This window comes from Bubalus bubalis, chromosome 15 (genome assembly GCF_019923935.1).
Source record: "Bubalus bubalis isolate 160015118507 breed Murrah chromosome 15, NDDB_SH_1, whole genome shotgun sequence".
Classification (NCBI taxonomy): Eukaryota; Metazoa; Chordata; class Mammalia; order Artiodactyla; family Bovidae; genus Bubalus; species Bubalus bubalis.
Window position 1 is genome coordinate 69,604,171 of NC_059171.1, and position 18,916 is coordinate 69,623,086.

At 48.9% G+C, this 18,916-nt stretch overlaps 1 long non-coding RNA gene across 3 annotated transcripts in view; it reads left to right on the forward strand.

Moving 5' to 3' along the window:
• Positions 1 to 18,916, forward strand: part of LOC102402027 — a 183,905-nt gene that overhangs the window by 101,677 nt on the left and 63,312 nt on the right. For all 3 annotated transcript variants that reach the window (XR_006545050.2, XR_006640050.1, XR_006640051.1), the window contains one exon: positions 2,379 to 2,511. This is a non-coding gene — a long non-coding RNA (uncharacterized LOC102402027). The remainder of the gene's footprint in view (positions 1 to 2,378; positions 2,512 to 18,916) is intronic.

An 18,916-nucleotide genomic window follows, 5' to 3' on the forward strand; every position in this document is an offset into this window, starting at 1 on the left:
GCCTTCTTAGCTGAGCTTTAGTTTCCACATCTGTAAAGTGGGGATGATGGTTGTACCTGTGGCCAGACCTCCTGGGGTCCTGGTAAGTGCTCAGTGAGGTCTGGGGGAATATTCCTTAGCAAAGGGTCCCTTACCAAGTGTGCTTGTAAACGGCACCATTATGATGAATTACATGAATTACATCCTTAATATTGGGGTTTTCCAGAGCCCCTTTGCATGAACTCTCGTTTAATCCTGGCAGCATAATGGGGAGATGGGATAAGTGTCATAATCCGTTCCATTTCATAGATGAAGAAACTGAGACCCGAGAGTCACAGCCAGGTCTGAAGATGAGTGGCTTTGACTCCAAACCTCAGCTTTTCTCATTGTTTGCCTTGGCTTCACTTATTCCCTGAGCCTCCACACTGAGCAAGTCACGGTGGTGAGATAGGAAGAGAGGAGACCTTATTTTCCCTTCTTATTGGGAGGAGACTGAGAAGTTAGGGCCCAGGCATTGGCTTAAGTTCGGTAGTAACGATAACTGATGTTTCTCAGGTTCCTAATGTGCATAACGTGCCAGGCCAGGTGCTGAGTTCTGCAAAGATTCTCACTTAACATGAAGAACAAACCTCGAGGATGAGAAACTGAGGCTCGGAGAACTGGTCACTCGCTCAGGCTCCTCACAGGACTTTTTCAGGCGTAGAAGTGGGGTGTCAATCCAGGCACGCTGACAAGAGCCCACAGTCAACCAGGAAGCCGGGCTGCTGCCTTTTGTGGGTAATGAAGTGAATGCATTTTGACAATGAGGCAAAAAGTGCTTTCCTGGTCAAAATGCCGGAGCAGCGTGGGAGGCTGCCCACGGCTCAGCGTGGATGTGCTGAGAAGGCATCTTTCTGGGTGCATGGCTAGTCAAGGGGGCCTCTCTGAGGGAGGGGGCGATTAGCCCTCTCCTGCTGGAAACTGGGACTGAGATGGATTAAACTGGCACTTGATGGGGGGAGACAGGAACGCTCTGGGGCTTGCAGAGCTGTCGCAGGTTGGTCTGCGATGCTAACACATCCAGAGGAGGTGTGTGACAACTGGTGGGCCTCAGAGAGGCAACCTGGGTCCCAGGTTTCATGGAGGAGAGAGAGGGACTTGATGGTGGGGCATCCAAGCCACCTGGCCTCCTCTCTCGGCTGGGACAGCAGTGTCCTGAGCTGCTCTGGCTTTCCAGACTCCAGATTCCCCTTCAGAATTTGTCAGCCTTCTTTCTCCTGAGTGTGGGCTCGCTGAGCCCCGTCTCCTTGATAATCTGGCTGCCAGGATGTTGGGAGTTTTTATAGGGGCAGGACAGGAAGGAGGTCTGGAAGGGGAAAGGATCACCCCGTTGTCAATGTGACGGTGGGTGCCGCACCTTTGAAGGAGAGGACAGGGTCCATGTCTGTGCCCGCCTCCCCCTACCTGGGCATTCAGCCCTGATTCCAAGGAACTTAGGAGGTCCTCTCAGAGCTGGTAAACTAGGGGCAGCCCCTGATTGTGAGTTGTCCCTCACCCTGCGCCACACTTTTGGCCTCTTCTTGTAAGCCACCTCCATCAGCAGTTAGGATAAGAATCTCTGGCCAGGCTGCGGTTCTGGTTCCCTGAGTAATGCACCGTGTCCACTGATCACATGTGACTACACAACAGTGTGGGGCGCAGATAAAGCTGCAGCCAGGTTAATCTGATATAGTTCCGTGGTTCACAGACTCCCCACCATCCGTGGAATGGGTTGGGCTTCCAGGGACTGGCCGTTCTCAGAATGAAATTGTTGGTTATGTTTCTCCTTCCCTTTTGCCCAGAATTCCTGGAATCAGATGAATGAAAAAGCTTAAGCAGGGAAGGAATGGGACTGCGATCGGCAGATGGAGGCTTGGGAGTCAGGAAAACCTAACCTGACTGTGACTTGGGTGTTTATGTGACTTCTGAAACTGCCGCTACCAAGACCAATCTCATAGGATCAAATGGCTTCAGCATCCAAATGTCCAACACAGTGCTTGGCACATAATTGCTGTTGTTTTATTCACTAAGTGGAGTCTGACTCTTTGAGACCCCAGGTAGCTTGTCAGACTCCTCTGTCCATGAGATTCTCCAGGCAAGAATACTGGAGTGGGTTGCCATTTCCTCCTCCAGGGGATCTTCCTGACCCAGGGACTAAACCTGCATCTCCTTCATTGGCAGACAGATTCTTTGCCACTGAGCCACCAGGGACACCTTGGCACGTAGTAGCTACTCAGTAAATGCCTGCTCTTCTGATGCTTCTCATTTAGCACATAGTAAAGATGCACTTCTTATTTCTTTCAATGAATGAAATATCTCATTACCAAATTCATTTGTGTGAGCATTGGCACTGATAGTTCCCTTTTCTTGTTTATTTCTAGAATCTTGTTACACCTGGGATTTTGGTGCCTTTAATCTGAGAAAAAGTACATATCCATTCAGTAATCCAAAAGGATTTGAAAACTCTTCTTCTCTGAACTAAAGCTAGAATGTCATGGGATTTAAAGAATCAAGGTAAGAAATTCTCTCCTCCTGAGCCTTTTGGAACCAATGATGGCCATTGGAATTGGTGATCTCTTGCAACACAACGTGGGGTGTCGTTTCTGACCACTTACTGTGAGCCCACCCTGGTACACAAAACCCAGTTCTCAGGGTTTGTTCACCTGGACCTATTGCCTGGGGGCAATCCCTCTGTCCCCAGCTGGGAAAGGGGTTCACAGTCTCCTGGTGGATACCCCACACTTTTCCTTCTGGCGAAAGGTGAAGATGCTCGGGCCACCCTGCTGAGGTGTATGGAGCCGGCACCAGGGAGAGACTGGGTACATTTGGTGGGGTTATGTGATCAGGTCAGCAGATCTTCGTGGGTATCCAGATGTAATCTCTTCCTCTCTCCCTGCCTCCTTGAATTGCCTGTGCCAGCTTCCAAGTCTCAGGCTGCCTGTGGGGCGAGGGTAAGAGGTTAAAACTGATGCCTTCAGGCAAACCTCGTTTTCCTGGTTTTGCTCCTCACCTCGCTCAGCCTCCCCAAGCCTTGATTTCCTCATTTATAAAATCAGCATCCTATTAGTGCCCCGGGAGGATGTAGGTGCTGAGTGATATGGGGAGATAAAGTTTACCCTCCTGCCTTTCATGGAGGAGGAAATGCTCCAAAATGGAAGAAGGGTCTTTCTTGGGTTTGTTTTCAATTCATTAATGACACCATTTCAAGGCCCTGCCAGGCGTTTCCAAGTCCTTGGTCTGCGGCTCTCTCTGCCTTTCACCTGCCACCAAGTCTGCCTGGGAAAGGGCTGGTCACGCGTGTATAGCCCCTTGCCCCGAGCAAAGTCGATTTCTCCCTCCACTGGACTGGAGCCTGCAGTTGAAGGCATGCCTTTAGGATGCCATGTGATTTCCCCACCCTTCCCCGTCCCCCTGGGAGTCCCTGCGGTCACTGGCGAGCTTAAACTGCCTTACACATCCTGACGCCCCAGGCTTGGGCCTCCCATGGTGGACGCTGACAGAACAAATGAATGAATTATCGAGGAGGAGGGTTTAGAGAGGAAAAGCCGGTGTGGGAACCAGAAGGAGAAAGCTTTTAAAGATTTAGAGCGAAGAGTGAGGTCCGTTGTCATTTTTTTCTTCAACGAGGTGCTGTAAGGAATAAATAGCATGACAGAAAAAGGAAAAGTGAGTCTCACCACACATGGAGAAGCTCTGCAAGGGTGGAGAGTTGGGTGACAGAGTGGACTGGGGAGGAACCTGTTGGGGTCGCGCTGAGGGACTCCCCTTGTTATCTTGCCTCCTGTGTCTCACGTCTCTTCAAAGTGCGTTTGGAACTCTGACCTCCTGTGGTGTTGAGGAGCCTGTGACCCTCAGTAGGGATAAACATGAAGCTCTGCCCTTCGGTTAAGGTGGGAGCCCTGACACACAAAGGCACTGCCCTGGCTCAGTGGTAAGAACCCACCTGCCAGTGTAGGAGAAACAAGAGATGTGGGTTCGATCCCTGGGTTGGGAAGATCCCCTGGAGGAGGAAATGGCACAACCCACTCCAGTATTCCTGCCTGGAAAGTCCCATGGACAGAGGAGCCTGGCAGGCTACAGTCTGTGGGGTCTCAAAGAATTGGACCCGATTGAGCCACTGAGCATGCACGCGCTACAGATTCACAGACGTCTGGGAGGCCTGGGGAGGGGCCCTTGTTCATTCCGGAGGCTTGCTGCCTCTTGAGACTCTCGGATGGTGCGTGTGAATAAGAGCTACCTGGAGCTGAGCTGCTGAGCGCTAGAGGAGCCTCTCCCCCTTCAGGCGCTCTGCAGCCCGGCGCACTCACCTCCCCCATTCGCGTTTTTAAAACTGTATTTGGCTGCGCAGAGTCTTGGTTGTGGCACATGGGATCTCTGTTGCAGCGTGTGGCATCTATTAATAGTTCCCTGACCAGGGCTCGAACCCAGGGCCCCTGTGTTTGGGAGCATAGAGTCTTAGCCACTGGACTGCCAGGGAAGCTCTCCCCCAGTTCACTTTTATTTCAAGATCTAATTGCTCATTCTGGTGTCAGAAGGCCGCTGAGGAAGGTACAGCTCACAGGCCTTCCTGTGAAAGTGCTGCACACCTCTTCTGGGCCCTTGAGCACACAACCAGTCCTGAAAGCTTTGTTTCAGAAGCCCACGCTCCCAGTCCAGGCCGTCAGCTCAGGGAGCAAGAGTGTCAGCAGACACGCAGCCACCTCGCCCAGCATCCTCCCCGCTCCATGTAGCACCTGCAGGGCCAGGGTGCGCTGTTCCCGCGTCCAGGGAACCGGCCGGTGGGAGTTCAGGCACTGGGGTGGATGATCTGAAAGCTGGAAGAACTGTTCTATTGACGGAGGAAAGGCTTGGCAGGTCTGTCTGGGGGTAATGGGAGAGGAATTTCCCTAGAATTCAGCTGCTGGGAGCAGACAGAGCAGGAATGGTTGCTGAGAATCCGAGACGCGCGGTCCTGAAGGCGTCCCCGGGCAGGGCTGCTCTGTTCTCAGGGTTCTGAGAAGAGCCCAAGCTTTGTGCTTGTGCCTGCGGTCCTAGGTGTTCTGAAGATGCTGCTCCTCCAGGGAGCTGGTCTGCCCGCCTCCCTGCCTAGAAGTCCGCTCACCTGGGCTGCACGCCAGCGAGGGCCTCCACATCTGTGGGGCTCTTTGCACTGTTCTTGCCATGGAAGAGAAGTACCAATAACCTGGGTTCTACCCCAGTTCCGTTTTCCAGCCCCGCTGTGACCCAGGGCAAGTCCTTTGCAGCTCTCCATGCTCTTTTGCCTCAGCTGCTGAATCTGGCCGGAGGAAACGGTCAGTTAGGTGTCCTTGCTGTTTGCTTCTCCCCCACCTCCCTAATCTGTTTGGCTCCCAGACATGTTATTCTGTCTCCTCCCAGCCCCTCCTCGTGCCTGTGCACGGGTTGCCTTCTTCCCTCTGACCATGCGTTTTTGGACTCCTCTCCCACCCTCGCCTCCCTCTGGAAACATCTCTTGGCTCCTGATGGATCCTCCCAAACCAGCCCTCTCTGGCCATGGGTGAGAGGGCATTCGAGGGCACCTTCCTGCCTGTCCTTGGACTCCAGCCAGCCCTGGGCTTTAGCCGTAGGGTACGTATGTCAAGATTGCTTCCTTTATTCAGTGTCCACGGTATCAAAAGAACTTCTGACCCACTCGGAACTCTCCCCTTGAAACAGAAACATTCTCAAAACATCTCTGCTGCTGGCCTGTTTTACTATTGCTGTTTCTTGTGGTTTCATAGTGAGGTTTTTGGCTCATTGCATTTGACCTGGTGTTTATTTTTAGTCGTGAAGACAGAGTTCAATTAATGTCAAAACGTGAGGGCAAATGCAGAGGAGGGATTCGTAAGTCTAGGGGAAAATGTGCCTAATTTTGTTTCTTCTGATAACATCTGTCGCACCAGCAGACGCTGAGCTTCCTCGGCGCTGCCTATGATGGGCTTTGCAGAGGCAGCGATCCAAGCCACCCCCGAAAACGAAAGCGTTTCTGGGTCTCTTTCACTCCGGTTTATCCAGCAGCTGGCCACAGAGCTGAATACTGACCACAGTTATCATTACGAGTGATAATTATTATAATTAATATTTGAGTAAAGGCCAGCCTTTGGAACCTTCAGTTCTTTTTTTATAAGAATTTTTTTCTTTTTAATGTGGACCACTTTTAAAGTCTTTATCGAATTTGTTATGCAGTGTTGCTTCTGTTTTCTATTTTGGGTTTTTTGGCATGTGAGATCTTAGCTCAACTAACACCAAAAAAGTGTTAGTTGCTCAGTTGCTCTTTGTGACCCCGTGGACTGTAGCCCACCAGGCTCCTCTGTTCATGGAATTCTCCAGGCAAGAATACCAGAGTGGGTTGCCATGCCTTTCTCCAGGAGATCTTCCCAGCCAAGGGTTCGAACCTGGGTCTCCCACATTACAGGCAGATTCTTTACCGTCTAAGCCACCAGGGAAGCCCACTTAGCTTCCCAACCAGTGATTAAACCCTCACCCCCTGCATTAGAAGATGGGGTCTTAACCCCAAGACTGTCAGGGAGGTCTTATCATCTCCCCCATGGGTTTGGTTTCCTTCTGTCTCCAGAAGCAGCATCCAACTTCCTTGAACATCAGCTTGTCTCCCCGGGTCATAAGTGTTTTGAGAACAAACTCCGGGTCTTGCTCCCTCTTTGTCCGCAGCTTTTGGCAGTGTGACATGCTTGGGGAATGTCCTCTTAGATTGCCCGCGTTTTTGGACACTGAGTTGGGGTTAGAATGTCAGATATCAGGCAGAGAGTGCTCTTCCTTCAGGGGCTCCCCAGTCTGCTCTGGGATCTGAGAGGAAAAAAGGTCCGCTTGCTTAAGACTTTACAGTTGATAGAAGTTCTTTCTTTCTTCGATCCCATAACTGTTCTCTGAGAACCTGCAGTGCGCTACCCAGCAGAGTGCTCACAATAAAAGATGAAAATCACCATTCTTGCTCTGAAGGAAATCCGGAGACGGAGGCTGGCTTTATGGATTCCCGTTGTTCTCGGCCGTGCGTTCATGTCCATCCATCCCGTCCAATTCAGATGTCAAACCCTAATCCCCAGTGTGATAGTGTCAGGAGGTGGGGCTTTGGGGAGGTGGCTGGGTCCTAAGGGTGGAGCCCTTACAATGAGATTAATGCTCTTATAAGAGGCAGGACAAGGGAGAGTCCTGTCTCTCTCTGCTCTCCGAGCTAGGCGGACATAGCCACAAGACAGTCTTCCGCACCAGGAACTGAGCGGGCTGCACCTTGGCCTTGGACTTCCAGCCTCCAGAACTGTGAGGAATCAATTTCCATTGTTTTCAGCCACCCCGACTGTGATCTCTTGGTATAGCAGCCTGAGCAGACGAGCCACCTGTATTTCACAGATGAGTGAATTGGAGACTCAGAACAGTCGTGCTGCTGGGAGTGCCCTGCTAGTTGACGGTGGGTCTCACAGAAGCGCATGGATCTTCTGAATCCAGGCCCCTGAACCTGCTCCCCTCCCACCACCGTCTCCCACCACCCCCCTACCCAACCCCAGCTGATCTGCATTCATGTCTGGGCTTTCTCTTTGCTGCTTCTCACTGCTCCATCTGTCTTTCCATCCTCTTTCCTCTCCTCCCGTCCCCTCCTTTTCTCTGCTGTCTCTCTTTTCCCTTTTTCCAGCTCTTTTCCTTTTGAAGAAGAGGATCTTTCTCTAAATAGTACCTTTTTTTTGGTGAAAGGGACCTGATGATAAGGGGGCTGTGTTCCTGCTCTGCCTGGGGTGGTGTCTGTCTTGGCAAATCCACCTCCCCAGCACCTATTGTGGTGACTGGCACGATATATCCTGCCCTCCTGCCCTCCACGTGTCTTCCTGCCCTCCTCCACTTTCCTGATGTGAGCCAGGCTTTGCACTCATCTATGGGAGACAGCAGAGTAGGTAAAAAATGTCCTGGGGAGAAACACTGTATTCAAACCCCTGTTTGCACAGCCTTGTGGATGGGATGTTTAGGTACCCTCCAAACCCCAGATTCATAGACTGAAGCCCTAACCTTGAGTGCAGCTGTACTGAAATTGAGGGAGTAATTAAGGTTAAATAAGGTCATCAGGGTGGGGCCCTGTTCTGATAGGATTAGTGTCTTAAAAAGAGACACCAAAGACCTCCTCTCCGTCTTTGTCATATGAGGACAGGGCAGGAAGGCCACTGTTTGCATGCCAGAGTGAGAGTGCTACAAGACACCAAATCAGCCGGACCCTTGATCTTGGACTTCTCCAGAACTGTTGTGTGAGCCACAAAGCCTCTGGTGTTTTGTTACGGCAGTCTGGGCTGACCAAGCCACATGGTGGATACACGCCTCAGGTCACAGGCTGCAGGCTGGCTTGATTGCCTTGACTCCACAGTCTCTGGGGTTGAGATGAGGCTGTTGCCTTTGAAGCTTCCCACCTCCTAGTGTTTAAAACTAGGAGCCCAAACCAAGTTCTCATCCTGCTCTGTCTGTATCCTGATGTTCAAGGTTTCCCTGAGCTGGGCGGAATTCTTTGTTTTCTCCCTTCTTCCTTGCTAAGACATAATCAGGTATATATACTGAACTATCCTGTGGTCATAGCACCAGGTTCCTGGAAGTGGAGGCAGCTCTGGACGCCTGGTCTTGCTTTTTGTGATCCAGTGGGCTGCCTCCCTTTTAAGATGCTCTCCCCATATTATAGAAGAGGGTACCTGTTCATTTCGTTAGTCGTTTGTACATTCTACTGGTCAATCAGTTTGCCTCTGAAGTGCTAAGCAGTAGTTATTCTAACAGCTCCTATTAGGCACCACCAATAAGGTCCACCAGTAAGGAGTGCGAGTAGTGTGTGTGGTATGATGAAGGTACTGCTACTAATACTACCAGTGATAATAGTAAAAATAATAATAGCTCAGATGTGTTATCCACAGTGTTCCCAGCACTTTACATGTATTATCTCACCTGCTCTTCAGAGCATACAAGGAAATAGGGATTAACTAACATGCCGAAGACAACAAATGAGAGCATCTCCCCATGGGATGGATACGAAGCACACACCAGCATATTCATGCTTTGTGCTTTTGCACAGTCTCAAGCTCTTTACCTTTCTAAACTTGAGGCTAATGTTTAGAATCTTTTACTAATGAGAAGACTCTCAGCTAAACTGATGTAAGTGCCACACATCACCAGTAACTCCATCCCAGTATGTTTCTTCGTGCCTCTGACCATGTCCCCTCACACCACCTGCTCCCTCACGGGACCTCCCAGCTTGGGCTCCAGGTTTTCTCCAGGACTCACCCATCATTTTCTGCTCCCATGGGACCTAGGGATACCTGGTGGAACTGAACAGAGTCTGAGGTCCAGCAGGTTTTATCCTTGGTCTGTAATGGAGTGAATGACAGAGCCCCACAAGGTACACAACTCTCTAGCTCCCTAACTGGTTCTGGGGTGCACGGTGGCTTTCAGCCTGAACTGCCAAGGCTCTGGGCCCTTGTTGTTCCTCTTGGTATTATTGCCTGGTCTGCTGAAAATTCACATTCTTTGGTCCCTAGCCGTTTTCCCCCCAGTCTTATCTCTCTCTTCTGCAGCTAGTTGTAATGGGTACCTTTATGAAGTGGGTACCATTTTGGATGCAAGGCATCCAGTGGATATTTTTTTTGCCCTCCAAAGGTGGCAACCATAAGACTAAGGGATCCACCTGTCCCAGCATCATACATTGTTTGGCCGCAAGGACTCAGAGGGGCATTTTCCTGCTGTTGAAAAGCAGAGACACCTGGCTTCATTCCTGTGGGAATGAAAAGTGCTTAGTTGCTCAGTTGTGTCTGACTCTGCGACCCCATGGACTATTGCCCGCCAGGCTCCTCTGTCCATGGGATTCTCCAAGCAGGAATACTGGAGTGGGTTGCCATGCCCTCCTCCAAGGGATTGAACCCAGGTCTCTCACATTGCAGGCAGATTCTTTACCATCTGAGCCACCAGGGAAGCCTAGGAAATCAGAAAGGAGACTTACAAAAAAATGTTGGGTTAAGGAAAAGTTTCATGAAAATAGAAGTAAGAGGAAAAAAAGGAAAACCAATCTGAGCATCATCCTCTCTGAGCTGGCTTCTTCGCTGAGTATCAGCCCTACCCCTGCTGGAGCTGGAGGAACTTGGGAAAGTGACTGGCCATGGTGGGGATGGGGTGGGGGTGGGTCGTGGAGGTGAGGGAGGGACACTGCACAGAAAACAGTAAAGGAGATGGGAGCCTGGGGCTCTGCTTTGCCACTTGCCAGCCCTGGGCTGGGATGAAGGCTTTAGGCGGTTCTGAGCCTCAGTTCCCTGTTCTGAGGACCAAATGACATGATCGTCTGTGACTCGTCTAAGTCACTGTAGATGCTCACCCACAGGCACTGTGCTGAGGAATTTATTGGCCGTTTGCTTTGGGTCTTTGAACTTCATTCTCCTCGCCATTAATTGAAAGCAGAGGATTGGACGGCTGCCCCGGCCAGTCGGACCCTCCCAGCTTACACATTTCATTTTCTTGCCAATTCCCTTTTCAGGCTGATAAATTTTTTTTAACTACAGTCTATACATGAGTTTGAGTAAACTCCGGGAGTTGGTGATGGTCAGGGAGGCCAGGCATGCTACAGTCCATGGGGTCGCAAAGAGTCAGACATAACTGAGCAACTGAACTGAACTGAACTGACAGTCTATACAGACCATACCTTTGTTTAGGTTTCATTAATTTTTACCTGAAGGCCTTTTTCTGTTCCAGCATCCCATCCAGGATCCTATATTACATTTAGTTATTGTTTCCTTGGGCTTCCCAGGTGGTGCTGGGAAAGTGGTAAAGAACCCGCCTTGCCAATGCAGGAGACATGACATGCAGGTTCAATCCCTGGGTCGGGAAGATCCCCTGGAGGAGGGCATGGCATCCCACCCCAGTATTCTTGCTTGGAGAATCCCATGGACAGAGGAGCCTGGCAGGTTAAAATCCATAGGGTCGCAAGGAGTCAAATATGACTCAAGCGACTTAGCATGCACACACCCATTATGGTTCCTTAGGCTCCTCCTTTGAAAAGGTTTTTTCAAACTTTTCTTGGTTTTGATGACCTTGATAGTTTTGGGGAGTGCAGGTCAGGTATTTTATAGATTGTCTCTCTTAGGATCTGTCTGATGTTTTTCTCATTATTAGTCTGAGATGATGGGTTTGGGGAGGAAGACCACAAGGGTAAAGTAACCTTGATCACCTGGCTATGGTACTGTTTGTTAGATTTATCCACCGTAAAATTATGCACCCCCGCCCCAATTCCTCATCATGCTCAGAAGTATGTCACACCTTTGGAATGGGACGTTTTGCTTCACCTCAGAGGTGGAGTATTTACAAAAATTGTCTGGAATTCTCCGCGGGAGATTTTTCTCTTCTCCCCTGTTTATTTATATCAATATGGACTGGTGGTTTGTTTGTTTGTTTTAATAGATTGTGGATTCTAATTCAATATGACTTTATGTTATTGCTCAATGTTAATCAGCTTTGGCCTTTGGTAATTTCTTCAGCTAGCTCCTGGGTCCTTCTGCTATACCCCCATCATTGTAAGGGGATTTGGTTTTGCCTTTTTGTTTGTGTGCATTTCCTTACTTTCTGGCACTACAAGGTGCTCCAGGTTCATCTTGTATATTTCCTGCCCCAGGCCTAGGAGCCGCCGTTTCCCTAAGGAGCCCTGGTTTGCTTTATTGGAACATGGTATTGTTGTTGTTCAGTTGCCCAGTCGTGTCCTACTCTTTGCAAAGAGTCACATGACTGGGTAACTGAACGACAGCCTGGTTTGCTTTATTGGAGCATGGTATTAGAAGTCAACAAATGGGTTTGAGGTGTGCTCATTGCTGCTGGGGTGTCACTGCTTCTAGGCCCTGGTAGCCGACGGAGCAATGAGATATGTGTGAATGTCCTAACCCATGTGTATATGTATACACACGTGTAAATATTTCCATAGATACCCATCATATCCATGTTAAGCTAGCCATGAATTCATCCTGATGTTCCAACTCGAATCCATAACTACTCCATACACTTTTGGACAAACTTATTTTTGCCTGCATTGGCTGGCAAGAGGCAGTACTGAAGAGTGAATTCTGCAAGTCCACCCAGGCACAGGGCGGTGCCCTGAGAACACTGGACTTTTCCTTTTGGGGCAGCGTGGTCTCGTGAACAGAAGTCAAGAGCTGGAGTTGGACCTTCACAGAGACTCAGAAACGCGTCCTGCCTAGAATGCTCGCACACCAGGCTGCTATGTGCCCTTCCTGGTCTTTGGGCTTTCTGTCCTCCTGGGAAGCCTTCACTGTTCTCCCTCCCCTCCCATATTTCCCCCACTACATATGTTCATCCCCACACACGCCTAGAGTACCCTGGGCTTACCCCATCAGAAAAGGACCCACTTTATAAAACTCTCTGCCTGTCCACTCCTCCCAAGTAGACCACATCCTTGAGGGGAGCACCATGTCCCCCAGGCAGTCCCTTGCACAATCCCCCCAAACCAAAGCAGAGTTCAGTTTTGAAGTTGGTTGGGGGGAACAAAGCAGTGGGCGAGACACACATCCTTGCCTTGTGGAAAGTGTTGTTGTTGTTGTTGAATCCCTAAGTCATGTCCGAGTCCCTGTGACCCCATGGACTGCAGCATGCTAGGCTCTTCTGTCCTCCATCTCCCGGAGTTTGCTCAAATTCATGTCCATTGACTTGATGATGCTATCTAACCATTGGATCCTCTGTCACCCCCTTCTCCTCCTGCCCTCAGTCTTTCCCAGCATCAGAGTCTTTTCCAGTGATCTGCTGTTCACATCAGGTGGCCAAAGTCATGTGGCCTTGATAGACACAAATGGGAATGAAGAAATCCTCATACAATACAGAATCCCCTGCCTCGTTTACTTTTTGGCTGGGGTCAGTGTCTCAAACAGCTGTCTACAGGGGCTGGGCAGGCGATATAAATAATGATATGGGCCTGGTGGGCAGTCAACAGGGATTGGTGGGCAACTGGAAGGCGTGCATGGCTGATGAAGAGCCAGGATATATATTGTGGCACTCTGGCCTGGCCACCCACCTTAGTTCATCATTCTGCCTGGTGGGCTGAGGTCTGTGCCTGACCAATTGTTCCTAAGGTTTTTGACCATCATCCCTATGCCTGCCCAGTGTAAAGGGGTCAGTGCCTAGTCCATGGTTGCTGATTGTGGTCCTGGACAACCGCTGGCCCAGTGTGGCTAGATCTCACTATTCCAGGGAGACTGGAAGCAGGGCAGGTGGGAGGGTCTTGCCCCGTTCTGTTCACTTCTGTTTGTTCCTGATTTTCACAGTTGCAACACTTCTTCCCCTGGCAGTGGCACTCGGTCCCAATAGCAAGAGTTGCTTCCAGTTTACAGGGATTTTTTTTTTTTTTGGCCCCCACTCCCTGAACCAGCCTCACTAACTGCTCTAGAGATGACACCCCCAGCTGGGGCTCCCCCGGGCTCCCCAGGCTTCTCAGTTCTGATAAGTCTACCCCATGCCCCATCCCTAAAAAGGTGTGCTTGCTCTCTCTGCAGCCCCTACTTCTCAGATACCTCGGAGTGTCCCTGTTGTCTTTTCAGTAAATGGTCCATCCTTTACCTGAAATTCAGCGGGTATGTTTCCTCTTCCCTTGTTGAGCCTTGATGAATATGCAAGGAGTATTTCTGTATTTCCGAGCCTGTCCCTTTGAGGCCCAGACTGCTACCACCACCCCCACCCCCCGCCCACCGCCCACCTGCAGCCCCGTGCCCGGAAGCCCTATGTCTGACGCTCGCTGCTTGCCCACAACCACGGCCACTCCCGGGGGGCTTGCCAGTGCCCCCTTTCCACAGCCTGCTGCGTCTGGAGGTGATGCTTTGGGTTTTCCATGATGAGCACCGACCGGTCCCCAGGGTGTGCTTGGCTTCTCTGTGTCTACACATGCTCAGTGGAAACAGCCTTGTCAAAATAAGCCCGGGCTGTGCTGACGGGGAAGTGAGGCTGGCCTGAGGAGAAAACGTGGGCTGGGTGATTCTTGGGGGCTTTCCTCCGTGCCAGTGCCCTGCACAAGGCTGCCTCTGCCATGCCTGCTGGACCCCTGACTCCCCCATGGCCCTGTCAGACCCGAAAATCTCTTGCTCCCTCCCCACGTTAGAGCCACTCACTCAACGGTGTGCCTTCAAACCAGCTTTTCTGCACAGTCTTCCCCTGGGCTCTGAACTCGCCATCCTGACCTGACACATCGACAGCCCTTTTGTCACCCTGATGCTGAAACTTTATGTTTTTCAGGGCACAATGTGACTGGTTATAAATCATGCTAGTCCTCACGAGCTCCCAGTTGATCACAATCATTGTGATGCTCAACTGTATCCAATGTTGGCCTTTGAGAGCTTGGGAGGACTTACTGGGGTGTGTATTAGTTTGCTTGGGCTGCTGTAACAAAACAGCACGCATTAGCTGGCCCAAAACAACAGAAATATATACTCTCCTGGTTTTCCAGGCTCGAAGCCTGACATCACGGCATAGCAGGACTGCCTCCCATCCAAAGGTTCTAAGGAAGAATCTTTCCTTTCCTCTCTCCTTATTGTTCAGTTGCCAAGTCGTGTTCGACTCTTTGCAACCCCGTGGACTGTAGCATGCCAGGCTTCCCTGTCCTTGGCTGTCTCCCAGAGTTTGTTCAAACTCATGTCCACTGAGTCGGTGATGCCACCCAACCATCTCATCCTCTGTCGCCCCCTTCTCTTCCTGCCTTCAGTCTTTCCCTGGTGGTTGTTGGCAGTCCTTGACTTTCCTTAGATGGTAGTGCGTCAACTGCAGTTTCTGCTTCCGTCCTTACCTGGATTCCTCTCCCATGCATCTGATCTGGATCGCCCTTTTCTTCTGAGTTAGGTCCACCCTAATCTGACCTCATCTTAACTTGATGACTTTTGCCAAGATCCTATTTCCAAATAAGGTCACACTCACCAGTCTGGAACTTAGAACGTCAGCCTAACTTTGGGGGCGGAGGGGTGGACACAGTTCACCCTGCATCCAGGATGTGAAGAAAATATTACAACTATTTTTGTTTCTTTCCTATAAAATGTTATACAGTTTATAATAATATAGGCATTTCCATGTGTAAGTTATAAATACTTCTGCAGATATTGGGCTTTCCAGATGGTGCTAATGGTAAAGAATCCACCTGCCAATGCAGGACATGTAAGAGATGTAGGTTTGATTTTTGGGTTGGGAAGATCCCCTGGAGGAGGGCTTGGCAACCACTCCAATATTCTTGCCTGGAGAATCCCATGGACAGAGGAGCCTGGCAGGCTACAGCCCATGGGGTCGCAAAAAGTTGGACATGACTGAGCACACACACACACACATGCAGATGCTGGGGGTGATGCTCAGTGAGTGATGAGGACATATTTTAAAAACAAACCAATCAGGCCACTGGTCTGGTTCATGGAGGGCTCGGCTCTTTGTCAACCTGAGTTGCCATAACACAAAACCGTAAATTGGGTGACTTCAACAACAGAAAATTTATTTTCTCACAGTTCCGGAAGCTGGGAAGTCCAAGATCAAGGTGCAGCAGATTCTGGTGAGAGCTTTCTTCCTGGTTTGCAGACAGCTACTTTCCTGCTGTATCTTCACAGAAGCAGGTGGGGGAAGGGAGGCACTAGCTTTCTGGTGTCTCTTCTTATAAGTACACTAATTGTGTGGATAAGGGCTCCATTCTTATGACCTCGTTTAACCTCAATCACCTCCATAAAGGAGGCTGCTCCGAGTTCTCCTGACTCCTGCCGTTCCCGCTGCACCTGCCCAGGGGCTAACACAGACCTGACTGGCCTCCTTTGCTCCCACGTTAGGCATTCTGCCAGCTTGTAGTGATGAGTGTTGTTGGCAAAGGAAACTGGGTCTTCTTAGGCACTGCTGGGTGGTGATGAGTTGGACCAGCCTCATTGAAGGGGGATTTGGCAGAACCTCTCAAAGTTGTTGTTTTTAATTATAAAGCAGAGATATCAATTTGCCAACAAAGGTCTATATAATCAAAGCTGTGGTTTTTCCAGTAGTCTTGTATAGATGTGAGAGTTGGACACTAAAGCAGGCTGGGCGCCAAAAAATTGATGCCTTCAAATTGTGATGTTGGAGAAGACTCTTGAGAGTCCATTGTACTGCAAGATCAAAACAGTCGATCCTAATGGAAATCAACCCTGAGTATTCATTGGAAGGATTGTTGCTGAAGCTCCAATACTTTGGCCACCTAAGGTGAGGAGCTGACTCACTGGAAAAGACTCTGATGCTGGGAAAGGCTGACGGCGAAAGGAGAAGTGGGTGGCAGAGGATGAAATGGTTTGATAGCATCACCAACTCAATGGATGTGAATTTGAGCAAACTCTGGGAGATAGTGAAGGACAGGGAAGCCTGGCATGCTTCCCTGGGGGTGGAAAAGAGTCAGACACGACTTAGCAACTGAGCAACAGCAGCAACAACTCACAGTTTACAGTGTGTGCTCCCTTTGACCTCGAAGCCCCCCACCCTTGCCAATGAATCTGTCCTCTAGAGATAGGAAAGTGCATTTCAAGAGATGTTTGTGTCAGAGCATTGATAAAGCAGCAGAGGCTGGAGGATAGCTTCAATGAGTAACAGTGTCATACTCCTTAGTCACAGAGAAGAATGAGGTCTTGTGACCTTCTCTAGGGTAGATCTGGAGGTCCTTGGTGCTGGCTTGTCCCAGGGCTGATGATGTTTACCTTGATCTCTTGATGAAAGTGGTGTCTGCTAGACTTTTCCACCATCAAGTTACTGTTTCTCCCTTTGTAATCAGTAAGTATCTTATCAAGAGATACTTTGATTAGTATATAAATATCATGTTTCTCAGCATAATTTTACTTAACTAATCTTAGCCTCCATTGATAATTCTTGCCTGAAACTATTATTACTGGTATTGCCAAACAGCATCTGTTTCCATCATCACTTCCACATTATCAGTTGGAGTTCTAATGTAAGGAAGAATTTTCCTTTCTTTACAAATATTGTATTGTAAAGAATCTACCTGCAATGCAGGAGACCACAGAAACTTGAGTTCGATTCCTGGATTGGGAAGGAGGAGGAAATGGCAACCTACTCCTGTATTCTTGCCTGGAAAATCCCATGGACCAAGGAGCCTGACAGGCTACAGTCCATGGGGTTGCGAAGAGTTGGATATGACTGAGAACACACGCATGCAAGATGCATGAACTCATAAATTCTTAATTGGTTACAATGTATGATTACATTTTTTTCCCTCAAGTTTCCCCAGATTTGACCACTGGGATGCCCTTCAAGTTGGGTTCTATGTCCTTTTGACATCTCTGGATCATTTTTTGAGCTCTGCTTTATTTTCTAGCGCCAGGAGATGTTCCAGGCTGATGCTGTGCTCTCTCTGTCCCAGCCCTGGAGTCCGTTATTGCTTTTGTGCTGTTCTCGCCAGAAGTGCATAACCTGGATTTAATCATGAGGAAATACCAGACAAACACAAATTGAGGGACATTCTGCAAATCGCTAGCCAGTACTTTTTAAAAATGAAAGACAAAGCAAGGCTGAGGAATGATGCCAGGTTCAAGAAAACTAAGGGGCGTGATGACTAAAGGCAATGTGTGACCCTGGGTTGGCTTCTGGGTCGGAAAAAGACACTATTGGTAAAATTTGAGTCATGTCTCTGAGTTAAACGATAGGAGTAGTTAAGTGTTAATTTCCTGATACAACTTGATCATTATAATGTGGTTATATAAGATATCAGTATGAAGATCTGAAAGGCTGTGGACGTTCATTCTGTTTTTAAACTCTTGTCAGTGTGAAATTATTTCAAAGTGAAAGTAAAAACAATTTAAATAGATGCATTTATATATACTAGTATGGAAAGGTATTCATAATCAGTTATTTGAATAAGAAAAGCTGTAGTCTTTTTGGTGTAAAATTAGCCCACCTTTGTCAAAACAAGACAGAGCAAAAGAGTACACATGCATGTTGGCATATGAGAGAAATTCTGAGAAGGGTAAGAGCTTCCTGTTGACAGACATTTCCGGGAAATGTAATTGGAAGGTGTGAGAAACTGGGAACTTTTACTTTGTGAATTTTTTTTAAAACAAAGAGCATACTTTAATACTCTAATGGGAAAGTGATAAGCATGTGGTTTGCGGGGAGTGGGGTGCGCTTTTGCACGTGAATGCTTGTTTGATGTCTTCCATCCAACTCAATTTCTATTGCATTTTCTTCCACACACTGTGAACGCCCTGCAACAAGTCTTAGCTCAAGGACACTCACCCGTGTTTTGCCTCATGATCTGCTTTCTCACATCTGATCCTCAGCAAAGCCTGTTGGTTGTGGAAACAAAGGGAGGCTGCAGACCAGGCTGCTTGATAGTAATGACAGGTAACTCATCTTTATCCTGTGCAGCTGGCAACTGTTCACTCTCGAACACTTTAGAGAGAACTTTTTTCCTAAGTGAGTATCCTGCTGGTCTCCCCAGAGGCGTATAAATTAGAAATCTGCCAAGTGACAGTCCATATTTGCTCCTCTAAGGAGCAAGGATTCGTTACGTGATGCTGGATATCTATAAAGCTGATTAATTCGTGTACCACATCAGTTTCTCCCAGGAATTTTTAATGATCACTAGGCTTTTATAGTTCATGTAAAATTTCACTTAGATTTATTTGTATGTATAGTTCCTGATGTTCAAGCTGGTTTTAGAAAAGGCAGAGGAACCAGAGATCAAATTGCCAACATCCGCTGGATCATCGAAAAAGCAAGAGAGTTCCAGAAAAACATCTATTTCTGCTTTATTGACTATGCCAAAGCCTTTGACTGTGTGGATCACAATCAACTGTGGGAAATTCTGAAAGAGATGGGAATACCAGACCACCTGACCTGCCTCTTGAGAAATCTGTATGCAGGTCAGGAAGCAACAGTTAGAACTGGACATGGAACAACAGACTGGTTCCAA